Below are 12953 nucleotides of genomic sequence, written 5' to 3' on the forward strand. Positions count from 1 at the left end.
ACACACACACACACACACACACACATTTTTGTTTGTTTTTTTGCCGTTTTAATCCTAACATTGATCGTATTTTTAGTTTAATTGACTGCTATCAAAGTTAATAATAAACAGGTAAATTTTTCTCTTTTTAGATAAATAAATACATCTTATGCTTTTTCGATTATATGTTATTTTTTAAAATAGTTTTGCTCTCTTTTACGCAAAAAGATGACATAATAATAAGAATAATTTGATAAACAAAATTTTCGCGATTGCGGTCAGGATTTTATAATTTCGGGACTGGATAAAATAAAGAGGGATAACCTGTGATAATTTTTTATATAAAATTTTAATATAATGAAAAATGTATTAAACAAATTAATATAAATTTAACTAATAACAATAGAACTTTAATATAAATTTAATAATTTTACTTATTATACATATTATAGTTGTTGCAATTTAGAGAAAATGAGCATTTTTATCAAAATTATATCTATTACAATGAGATGTGTTTCGAATTTATATTTTAAGAAAATTGTTAATTGCGCGAAAACTCAAAATATCGACCTCGCGAGTCCAAACAAAAGGAAAGTGTGTCAGCAACAGCTGAGTTTTGTCTCCTTTTCATTTCCGATTCTGATATGCCGCACAAAACTATTGCAGCTCGCTCTTCTTTCTAGCATTTATTTCTTATTTTTATTTTTACTCATGATTCGTTTGCGAGCGCACAGTCGAACTACCAGGAAGATATATTTCCGTGGCTTACTCGACCGACATTCAAAATGAAGAAAAAGGGAAGATCATGGAAACTTATTTAGAACAGCCACAAGAAATACGGACGACAGAGAAACTGTGAAACGAAATAATGAGAGTCAACTGATCGTGGAGGAAGAATTTCGAGTTTAAATGGATATCGTGTATTTTATACTGTTATGTATTTCAGCGAAGGCAAAATTCTTCTATCAATATGCGTCTTTCTATACTATATTGATTTTCGTTATTTTATTTACTTTAATAATTTACAGATACCTATAATTACTGTCTAGCGAAACAAATATTAAATTCACTACTAATAAATGATACTAGTAACAAGTGAAATTTGAATAATCATATTTGTTGATATACATTATATCTATATGTTATATAATGAAGAGTTATGCATATTACATAATATTACGAACGCATTGCGTCCGTTAATCGTTTAAAAGCATAATTGTTAGTAAAAGAGTGAATTCAAACAGATAGTGTATGAAACTAATAGCTTTTATACACCTTTTTGTGATAAATTGAGCTCTCAAATTACTGATGCACGTTAGAGGGATCGAATTATATATAGACGTTAGATAGATTACAATAGCAAAGTATTATGATCGGTGTAATAAACTAACTTTACGTACGAAATAGTGTTACATTTCCAAAACAAAAAGACAATTTAACGTGAACATGTAAATGCATTATACTAAAAGTATAACAAATTATTACATTAAACATATCACGAATCATACTCTTGAGCTATCTGTTTTATTTTATCTGTTGTTTAAGTTGATGGACGCAATTATTAGCTACAAGTGTATTTTAATCGAAGCGCATTTTAATTGGAACGAAAAATTTATACATCCATTTGACAGAATTAATTCAGTGGTAATTTGGCATGGGTGAAATTGGGAGGTAGCAATTTCCACAACGTACTATACATAGGATATGCTATACGCGTTGTACCGTGGAAAATGTCAGAGCTGCATTCTGGCTGGAATTGGAAAATTGCGCGTCCTACGAAATTTTTATACGTACCGATAAAAGTAATTTGCCATTTCATTACTCTGTATGACCCGAACAGAATAAATCGGAATAAACAAATACAGCCGAAAAATCTGTTGCAATATGAAAATTCTAGTTTTCTAAAAGATTAGCTATTAGATATATACAATATACTAGATGCTATTATGTTATAATTATCTCCTTCTGTGATATTATGTGTAAAAATTTGTAGATACACGTGTTTTTACAAATTGAATATTAAACTGTGATTATTGAATTTTGTAAACGGTTTATTCGATTATCATCAGAAGAGACATTCTTATACAAATTTTTAGATCTATAATTAGATTGAAAAATTATAATTAGTATATAATATCTGACGAGTCTACAAATTTTTAGATTGATAAAGTCATAAATCTTATAATTACTCTCTTATATTTACTAAATATATGAATCCGTCGATATTTATGAATATTTGTGAATTCGTAATTTTTCAGTCGGAGCAACGATATATTTCTATTTAAATTGTATGCGTAACGCATAAATACTTGCTGTGCAATTTTTTTATTAAAAATTTTAATTATTAAATTGGTTTTTATTAAAAATGTTTTAAATTAAATTGGGATGGGTGTTATTATCTGCACATAATCATGTTACAATTAAAAATGACTTATCAAACAAAGTAATCAATGATTATTGCCATCATAACTTCGCGAGTTTAGTTTGCAGTGATGTGTCTGCATATTACGTTGCAATGATGTGCAGAAGGTTTATCGGTGCATCGTAAGCGGAGCAAAATAAAATAGATTGTCGAGAAGAAAGATTGTGAGGATTCCTTCAAATTGTCGACGAGCGTCGTCTACACTTTTATTCGTCTTCGCCGTGCCACAATCGCCATTAATGGCTAAGCATCTCTCGACCTGGAAACTCCGGCTTGCAAGACTGGGAGATATTACCGCGGAAGAAAAATTTTCCAGAAACCGCGCGGCTTTAATCGTGCGATATTAACGATCGGAATTCCTTTTAAATGCAGTCGTGACTTATAAAAGTATCGCTTTCGGCGCGCAAAAGAAGTGAAAAAAAAATGAACAGAGAAAGGAAGCGAGAGAGAGAGAGAGAGAGAGTAGAAGGAAGAAAAAAGAAATTTATATATTGTGTTCTCAGTTAAACCTTCTAGAACAAATAGACATAATTACGAGCTAAAAACAAGATTAAACTAAAAAAGATTAACTGCTTGTGTTAAAAATAATGATTTAATTATTTAATTTCTTAGTTATAAATAAGGAAAGATAATCTCTCTTAATGGTTTTAGTTAAGATTACGGTTATTTAATTTTAATGCTGTTAATGGTGTTGTATAATATTACAACGACATAACAGAAATAGGATAGAGCAATTTTAATATCGCGACTATTGAAATAAATGGCGGAAAAGTTTGAAACTTACTTTGCTGAATATCGCAGTGCTAACTATTTTGAAAGTCATTGTTGAAAAGTCACATTTTAAGATACTTGCGATGCGACATTATTAATCTCAAATATTTTCTCCAGCTTTGTTGCAAGTTGAAAACTTCATATTTTTTGGCTGATACGAAAACAGAAATTAGGAAGATTAGAAATTCATATAGATTGTCATATGAAATAATCATAATTTTTTAATAAGAAAATTTATAAAGATCTTTTAATGTAAGAAAACCTTTCTATTATCATTTATTGGTGAAAGTTTAATTATTCGCAAAGTTTAATTGATTTTAAAATATAACAAAAAGTTAATGTTATAAATGCTGATGTATTTTCTATCATAGTAAAATTTTAGAATAAATTATAACAGAAGAATTCAAAGTTAGTAATAGTAAGACGTATTAATCTATTAATATTATATTACAAAAAATGAATTTTTTTTTATAAGTTAACAACATGCATTAAATGTAAAGTTCAAAATCTTTTTAAAAGTACTCTAATAATAGTAATAATACAAGATGATGACGATGAATACGGGGATTTCAGATTGCGTCTTCACGAACCAGATAGTTAATGAAAATTTTCCATTAGGCACTGTGTGTGCTAGCACTATTATTCTGCACACCCTCATAGCGCCGTCTATCAATGCCATTTACGTCGGTATACGACTATTTGCTGCGGGAACGAAATCGATAATCCGATTTCATTATCACATCGTAGAAACCAGCTACGGTTCTATTAACTAGCATGCATGTCAATCCCATAAATATACGGTAGCGCGCACAATGGCATAAAATTATGCTGTCGAGAGTTTGATTTCGGAGTAGTGCATTTCATTTCATGCTTTTTGTTTTCGTTAATTGCAGATTGGTCGATAAAACGATAAAAATGCCATTTTTCCTACCTTTATCCCACTTTATTAAACTCTTATTTCATTTTTAACATTTTTTTTTAATTTTGTATTATAACCGGTTGAATAAAAGACTGTATAGTTTTAATATTATATTTGATTTCTATACTCAATTTTTTTTATAATATCAAATAATATTAATGACATATATATTGACTTGCATAGATTTTATCTTATCTGTTTATCTTATGGCCAGATAACCAATAAATAAGGTATTTTTTAATAAATATCAAATATTTTTATGCGCTTAAAAGAGCGATATTTTAAAAATACGGCATGTTTATAGCTCCAAACTACCAATTATTACTATTGTAATGGCTTACAAATTGAGAATAATTTCTAGCAATAAGATAAACCACTTTCGATGTTTTCGGCTTAGATTGCGATGCGTTTTTGTTTTGCAAAAAGTGGAAACAATTTTAATAACTGGGCAGGTTTGCACATCCGAGCGTTTAATATCAAATTTCGGCAAAACCGATGAAATATCTTGCCAGAAATATATCGATAAATAATAAAAAACGAAAAATTTTGTTTAACCCGTCTGTTTATTTTTTTTTTCGAAAATACGCAGGTTATCTGTAGATCTGTGAATTCACTAATCTATGGCAACTAAATTTACAAGGCAGTGATAAATCTACAAAGTTAAATTATAAATTAGCTAATACTTTCGGCGTCTTCAATTTCATATCTATATATAAATATCAAAAAATACTTTACACAGATTATAAAATTGTTTTCATTGTTACTAACAAAAAATTTTCATGGATTGCTGTAGCATTGAAATCGCTAAAAACCAGACTTGTTTCTTCTATTATTTATAAATGGAAAATTAATTAAGACATAATTTTTGTATATTTTATTTGAGATTTTGTTGGATAAAATACATGGAGGGAACACATCTCGAGCTGACAGCAATCATGGAGAAATTTTTGCGCGATAAAGTTTAATATCTTGTTGCGTGACAGTCGCGAATGAATGTGAAGTACACTGGCGACATTTGTGCATGTAATTCCCATGGAAATTACAATCACGCGAGTAACGTGCATCGTGCTAGAGTCTCCTGTAAGCAGACGGCCTCAGTATTAACCCGAGATGACGTTGTATGTGTGATGCTAACACAATCATTGTGTCGTCTATACTCTGTGTATGATATTCTAACACGCTCAATAACGCCGATATCACTGTAAATCCAAGTATGTTATTTCTACACGCATAAATGTTTAAAGATGATACATTTGACTGAAGCTCGTTTACATGTTTTGTTGCGTGTTAGATCAACACGTTTAATTGTATTAATACGTTCAACTGTGTTAAATGACGTCATTTAAAACGGCAAGAAATGTATAAGAAGAGCTTCAGTTAAAATAACACACTTGGATTTGCAGTGATAATCAAGTAAAAAATTTGATGAAAGACCCTCAAATATGATTTACAATTATCCAGTAATAACAATGTTAGAAATTATATAGCGGAAAATCATTTTTATATGTATTGTACTACATATACATATTCCAAAGTGTACACTGAACACATTATATTATTGCGAACAGTAGAACATTGCATATGCCATTTTATTATCAAATAGAAACTGCTGTGAAAAAAAGAACGGGTAAAATTTTTATTTAAAATAAATTCATGAAAAATAATTATTTTTTAAAATTTTAATTTTAATTTAGATTAATATTTATTTTTTTAATAATTACAATTTACAATTTTTAAATTACTCAAAATGGCATTCGCTTTTGTAAAAAATAAATTTACAGTTTAAAAACTAGTTTTTGGTAAAATGTCTAAATTTTACCATTTTGTCTTTTTCTGTTTATGCAATATACATATATGTATAGAGACGTTACCAAAATATATATCTGACATTAATTTTAATGACTGATGATGCTTTGATCCTTCTTGTTGAACGAACATTGAGATTTATTATAGAATTGATCAAAGTTGAGATACTTTCTAGCAGAATACATTCCGCAGAAAAGCCTTTTAGTTGGAGATGTGATCAAGATCTAATATTTTAATGTGTCCAAGAAATACAGCTCATTAAAATAGATAAGATATTACATTAACATAAGTTACTGCCAATTTTTATATAATCTCAGAAAAGCTATTTTTTTCATAAATTTTTTATTAACACATACAATAATTGCGTATTTTGAAAAATGAAAATTACTAGTTAATCAAACAAACGCTAAAGAATAGGATAAATAAGAAGATTTCTTACGATTTATCCGATCATTTGATTTCTAAGCGAATCAAGCTTGTTGAACATTGATATAATCAGGCTATCCTCTCTGGAATTCTCTTGATCTTCGTAACCTAGAATCGACAATTCGGGTCTCTGGGTCTCTCATCGAAGTTTCGTCCGTCTTCTCTCTCTCTCTCTCTCCTCTAGCTTCCCTCTTCATTTCATCCCCGTGTAGTGTGAACGCACCCGTACGCGCGCAGGGTACGGTATGGAAGCAGCAGCAGCAGGTATATACCCGGCCTGGCAAGAGCGTAGGTGAGCTAAAATAGATCGATGAACGTGCTGCGCACGCAAGTACCTCCGGTTGTACCCCTGCGGGGGTAGGAAACAGCGCGCCACGAACCTTGGTGGGTAGGGCGGCATCGAGAAATAGCTGGTGGGAGTCATTGAAGAGGGTGGAAGGACTAGAGGGACACCGCAGGAGAGAGGGAAATCTAGAAACGTAGAAGGAGGAGAAGCCGTGTTGGAAAAACGGGAGGGTTGAACGCGTGAGGAAGGAAGCAAGGCGATATTCAGAAATAGAGAGGGTAAATCAGGGAGGGAGATGCGTGATGTGGTGTCTAGAATGAAAGAAAAAGAGAAACGGAAAAGGAAGGAGGATAGTTGCTGGCAAGGCTGTTTCAAGAAAGAGAGATGGCTGAGAAAAGTAGGGGTGCGCTTCGACGCAGCGGACAGGAGAGAGACGGTAATATAGTGCCTCAATGACAGAAAGAGAAAGATACTATAAACGGTAAAGACGGAGAAGTCTCTGTGGAGGAAGCGAAAAATAAGGCGGATCATCGGGAATCAAAACGAGACGGATAGCCCGAATTTTGAACGAGAGCGAGATGGGTGACATGCGAAGAGGGGGAAACTATCTGGGAGGGAGAGAGATGCGCCGGGGTGAAACCGGGAGGGTGCAACTGGTGAAAGTGGAAGGAGTGGGACGCGAGCGGCTGGGGGAAGAGGGAGAGAGGCACGCGACGACATCTCACCTGTTTATCAACCCGCCAGTCTGGTTTACGCGCCCGGTCATCCGCCGACTCTACAAGTGGCTATTCCACTTCGAACTCGAGCTCGTTCGCCTAACTCTTTAACCGCGATTGATTTTGAATAGACGTCGGAAATATTTGTAGATCGCGAAAATACGTGCGGTAACATTCGAAAGACGATACGTCGTGTTACGATTTGCTTCAACGCGGATCTTGCTTCTCGATCGCTCCTTCTCGCCATCATCGTCAAACGTCTGCGTGACGGTGAGTAATCGGAGTCGGCGTTCGATCCTAGTGTGAACTAGGTCATCACCATTAAATCGCGCGGTCGCTTCCGGTCTCCGGATCAGATGGCAAAGCTCCATTCGGAATTTGAGACGCGCGCGCGCGCGCGCGCGTCCGCTCCGATTTGTGTTGCAGCGTGTTAATTGTATACATTTAGAAACTCTGGAAATTTTGTGTGTAATTGTTGCAATTGTTTATCTCGTTACGGCGCAACGTTAATCGCGAATGGTGAATTAAATTAAAATTAATATTGGAAGAGATTGAAATTTAATAATGCATCGTGGTGATAGTGATCAATGTCTCGGTTGATTGTTTTCTGATTCCTCTATACTGTCTCTAAAAAAAATATTGTATTTTGTGGAATTTGATGAATTGATGTGATAAAGGAAAAATCTTTAGGAATGGGGAACACACATGCTTTATTAGCAGCTGACACGTCATCTAGTTTTACTATTTGCTCGACAAAACTCACGTTTATTTAACTAGAGCAAACACACTAATAGAAAAAGTTGTAATCAAGTTTGCCTTTGTGTTCCAGTTATTTAACTTGTTAAATAAAGCGAGTGAGACAGGATATATAAAAATCGCAATCATGTAACAATAATAATTGGCAGAATATCTTTCGATAATTTTTCGTTAGTTATGGGACAGCATTTTGCAACAGAAATCACAGTTTGAACAGTGTCACAATAATGACGGATGTTATGGTTAAACGTGACAGTTAATGGTTACATTAATGTGAATCCTATCTCGATGAGACATAAACGCGATCGAACGGCATAGCAAGTAGTCAGAATCAGCATACTGTCGGACATGTCGAAGATTATCGCTCTATCTGAATTGCCGTTCGTGGGTCGATGAACAGATAATGTTTCTCGACGGGTGGGAGTGCCAAGGCAATATGGGTATAGACGCGGCTTCTTTCGTAATATACTACCTAGTGTTCGTTAACATGTTGTCTGCTCAGTGAGTTTTGTATATCTTACCACCACAGATTTTCATGATAAGCATATTATATATATAAAATATTATGTGATATAGTTAAATAAGATTATATTCTCATAGTGTGTCGAATTGCGCACTTCTTACTTTATATTGTTATCTAGCTATTTATACTATTCAAAACTGTATACTAGGTAATATTCATTTTTAAAAACATTTTAAAAAGTTTGATATGGCGTAAAAGTACCATTAACATTCAGGCTCCGATCACTGGATGGATCATCACTGTAACATTTAACGTGTTAAAACAATCTTTATGAATATTTATTTAATAGAAAGCCAATAAGAAAATGTTTACTCATAAAAAATTTATATTTTGACATCCGTATTAAGAGTCTATGCTATATAAAGTAATCAATTTAAAAATTGTTTATCTTCAATTTTTATTCAAGTATACTTGAAATATTGTAGGATTGAAAAACATTTAAGTAAAATACATAAAAGTATTTTGTTCGAAGAGACGTTTATTTATATATCGATATAAAATCAAATAAAATTATAAAGATATATTTACAATTATACATACAGCTTCTGATTTATATAATAATTAAAATAGAGTTAAAATGCTTACATTTGATAGCTGCGGTTTTATCAGGTTTTCATAAACTAAATAATTATATTCAAATGCTCTGAGGTTTCTACGACGTGCATCAAATTTGCATTTAGCGCTATATTTATTGAATTTATTTGTTGCTTTTTCTTCTAACGCGAATTGCCGCTAACAAGATAATCGATAATGCTTCGACAAAAATTATAATCAATATACTAATCATCTGACCTCGATGAATAGAAATTATCGGCAGCTATGATATAAATCGCCGAATATATCGAGTTTGTTACAATTGTATCTGTTATAGTTAAACCTATTACATTGCAGTTATTAAGTTTTTTATAAAGGATTATCTACCACGCAAGCACGAATTGAAATTAATCAACAGCACAGAGCACAGTCGTTAAAAGCGCGAGTCATCCAGCGTCTGTTAATTAAATGACAACCAAAACGAGTAATCACTCGTGCCTCGATGAGGCACTGTGCGCGCGTCCGAGGTGTAAAGTAGTGAACTATCGCAGTCTCCCTTTCGCAATCGATCGGCCCTGCTTGTCAGTGGCGGAAGCGCTTTTGGCGGGATCAAAGTCTGTTGGATTACAAAGATCCGTTTCTACGCGACGATCCAAGAGATTCTATTCTTTTTGCATCAAATGAGTAAGCTTAAGCGTAAAAGTTCTATATATAAGCAAACAAAAAAAAAATGCTACACAAGAAAGAGGCATTAAATGGAAGATGTAATTCTGCAATGTAATTCGGATTTAGTTGTTCGGTTTTACACGTTAGAATCTGTGTAACATCTACATTTAAAATATTTCGCGATTATTATAAAAAATAGGACCACTAATATGTGAAAAAATAAATAAAAGAAATTGTTTATTTTTTTTTTTTTAATATTGAGTATCAAGAATCAAATTGAAGAGGACAGTAATTATTTTAATACTAACACATTAGTTTGTAAAATTATAAATAATTAGATATAAATTTTGCGCATATAAATTAATAAAACATCTTGTCTCTTAATTAAATATAGTTATACACTTTTAAGAATTTTTAATTTTTTATCTACAATTAAAGAATTATAAGAAAAGATAAACAAGAAAAAATTAAATAATTAAATTAAAATGCATAAATTCTAATATACTTTTTCTGTATGCTATGTACAAATTTTACAAATATGCATAAGATTATTTCTATTAGTAATTTATATGCGTATCTTCGCGCGACATATCGACAAACAACTACAACGAAAAATAACGGAAAATTAAATAATATTCCGTATGTTATATATTCTGAAAGTTTTATATTATACGTATATTTTACGACTCATTTATTTAATTTTTTTTTTTAAGTTGAAAAATGCATTAATTCTCAATAGCATAATTTTCATATAAATTGGAATATTAAGTAAAGTTTTTTTTCTTAGTATCAACAAATTATTCAAGAAAAAATAAATTTTGGATGAGCGCATAAAATATTATATTTACTTTTTAAGTATTCAGATTCAGTGAGATGGTAAGACGATTCATGTGCAATTCGCGACTTTGAATTCAGAATCGGAGGATGAGAATTATTTATTTTTAACAATAACCTTTCACTATCTTTTGTTTTACGATATGTTGCGAAGATGCACAGATAAATTATGAAGTGATAGCTGAAAAGTCTTAGAGAATATCAAGTAAAAAAACGTGGAAGTCTCAGGATCTTGGAAGGATTCATCAGAAATTCATCTTCGACTGCAACACGGTAGAAAACTGATGGGGCGCATCCGCGAAAAGATTTTCCTTCGCTCAATTTGACTAAGCAAAACACACTCGTTGATTTGATGTATTCGGTTCTGCGGAACCTGTTCGTCGTATTTCCAGAGTTTCGTAAAGAAAAAGGAATGCTGAATCGAGCGAAATAAATTCTGCTATCAGGCTCGGGTTTAACGCCAGAATTTCCTCTCGACTTTCTATTTGACCATATTTAACTCGTCTCTGGAGATCTAGAGTCGCGTTGTCAATCTTTATTCAGGTTTGTTCTTTGAAAAATGATGTTTGATTTAGGAGCCTAGGGATGACCCAATAGTTGGTAAAGCTCGAAACTTCGTAGGAAGAACGGAATGCGACCCTTCTTTATCCTTCTTTTCTTGGAATTATTTTCAACATATCGAGGCGTTTTCTCTAAGTTTATATTTGACCAGGTAAATAAAGTGAAATCGTAAGCGATGATGTAAATAGTTCATAAAATGATAATATATTTATTTGAAACTCGTTGCTTAATGTGAATATATTATGATATGCATTTTATACTGTAGTATATATGACATAATAGTTATATTATAAAATTTTCTTAACTATATATGATGATGATTTTTTAAACATTTATCTAAAAATTGATATAATGATATAGTCGCTTAAGTTGTGATATAATTACAATTAGAACACCCCACGTAGATGTATTTTAGGTAATTTCAAAATTTCTAACATATATAAATCGAATATATCTTTGTTTTTAGACTGTAAGTTCTATTCGTCAGTAAGTTTGTCTTAAAACATAATTACAATTGTGTGCATTGCAATTAATGTATAATTTCGTTATCAAACTTTCCTCGCAAGCTTACGATACACATGTCTGGTACACGCATATATCGTCACATACATATGTATTATGTTGTTTTTATCCTTTAATATCGCGCAAGGTGAGGATGTCGTCTACGAGAGTGTGAAAATGCTCACATGGCTGTTCTTGGTCATTTCATAGTTATCCTAGAGCTTATCTTGTCTAATCCAAACCAGACTTTGCTCGTTTGCTCATAACTTCCGCGGAGATGACAGCTTCTGTTGTATCTTCGGATCATCCTCTTGAAATTCAAAATCGATATTGAAATCTACAAATTTGCGTAAAAATAAAATTAAATTTTAATATAAATATGTCATATATACATATACAGACATAAAAACAATTGTTATGTTAAGTGATAATAATTTTAAGATCACATTTTTATGTATCTAACATTTAGAATTAATACCATTGAAGTTGTTCCACGATTTTAACTCTTAATTTAATACACTTTTACTTGGTTGTTCTTAAAATTGCCTTAAAAATTTATTCACAAAAGTATAAGTATTTTGACGAATTATGTTTCAATTTGATAAACCTATATTCAAAAGAGAAGGTTTGTACTTCAAGATACATGCGGAGATTTTTTATTAACAACAAATAATTTCCATAAATTATTCCATAAAAAATCGCGTAATTATCGGATTGCGTAACATTGTATCACAAACTGGTCGTAGGTTAAATTTTCGCGAAGTTGAAGTCTGGTCCGAATTCTACTGGAAACTCTACCATCGGTGGTCGGCTGATGACGCTTTGAGGTCTGCAAAATTGAAGCTAATTTACGTAAAGTGCATTATAAATATGCGACATGACCTACCACCCTATCGCTCTATTGAAGTACATAATGGTGAACAATAGCCGCTATGCGTATGTCATGCACGGAAGACTCATAGAATCTAATTTCTCTCGCTTTCTCTTTTCCTCTCCCTCTTTCCCCCTCTCTCTCTCTCTCTCTCTCTCTCTCTTCCTTCCCTCTTTTTTTCTGTCTCTTTCTCATTCTCTTTCTTTTTCGGTTGAGCTTTTTGAGCCTCAAAACAATTCCTGTACATGCTGCGCTCGAAACAAACTGTGGTCTGTTCTTCCCATTTTTATTACGGTCATCCGTAGCAAAATAGGGAGAAAGAGAAAAAGAGAGGCGAGAGAGAAAAAGACTCCGATGTTGCGAACATGATGGCTGGATAATG

At 32.3% G+C, this 12953-nt stretch overlaps 1 protein-coding gene across 4 annotated transcripts in view; it reads left to right on the forward strand.

The window, feature by feature from the left end:
* Positions 1 to 7247: 7247 nt before the first annotated feature.
* Positions 7248 to 12953, forward strand: part of LOC112455672 (BAI1-associated protein 3) — a 73217-nt gene continuing 67511 nt past the window's right edge. For 2 of the 4 annotated variants that reach the window (XM_025017735.1, XM_025017737.1), the window contains exon 1: positions 7248 to 7595. The gene's annotated coding sequence lies outside the window, so the exon portion shown is untranslated. The remainder of the gene's footprint in view (positions 7596 to 12953) is intronic. The other 2 variants (XM_025017738.1, XM_025017736.1) reach the window with 2 other exon arrangements.

The sequence above is a fragment of the Temnothorax curvispinosus genome, unplaced genomic scaffold, assembly GCF_003070985.1.
Source record: "Temnothorax curvispinosus isolate PA1 unplaced genomic scaffold, ASM307098v1 QBEX01006321.1, whole genome shotgun sequence".
NCBI classification, from domain to species: Eukaryota; Metazoa; Arthropoda; class Insecta; order Hymenoptera; family Formicidae; genus Temnothorax; species Temnothorax curvispinosus.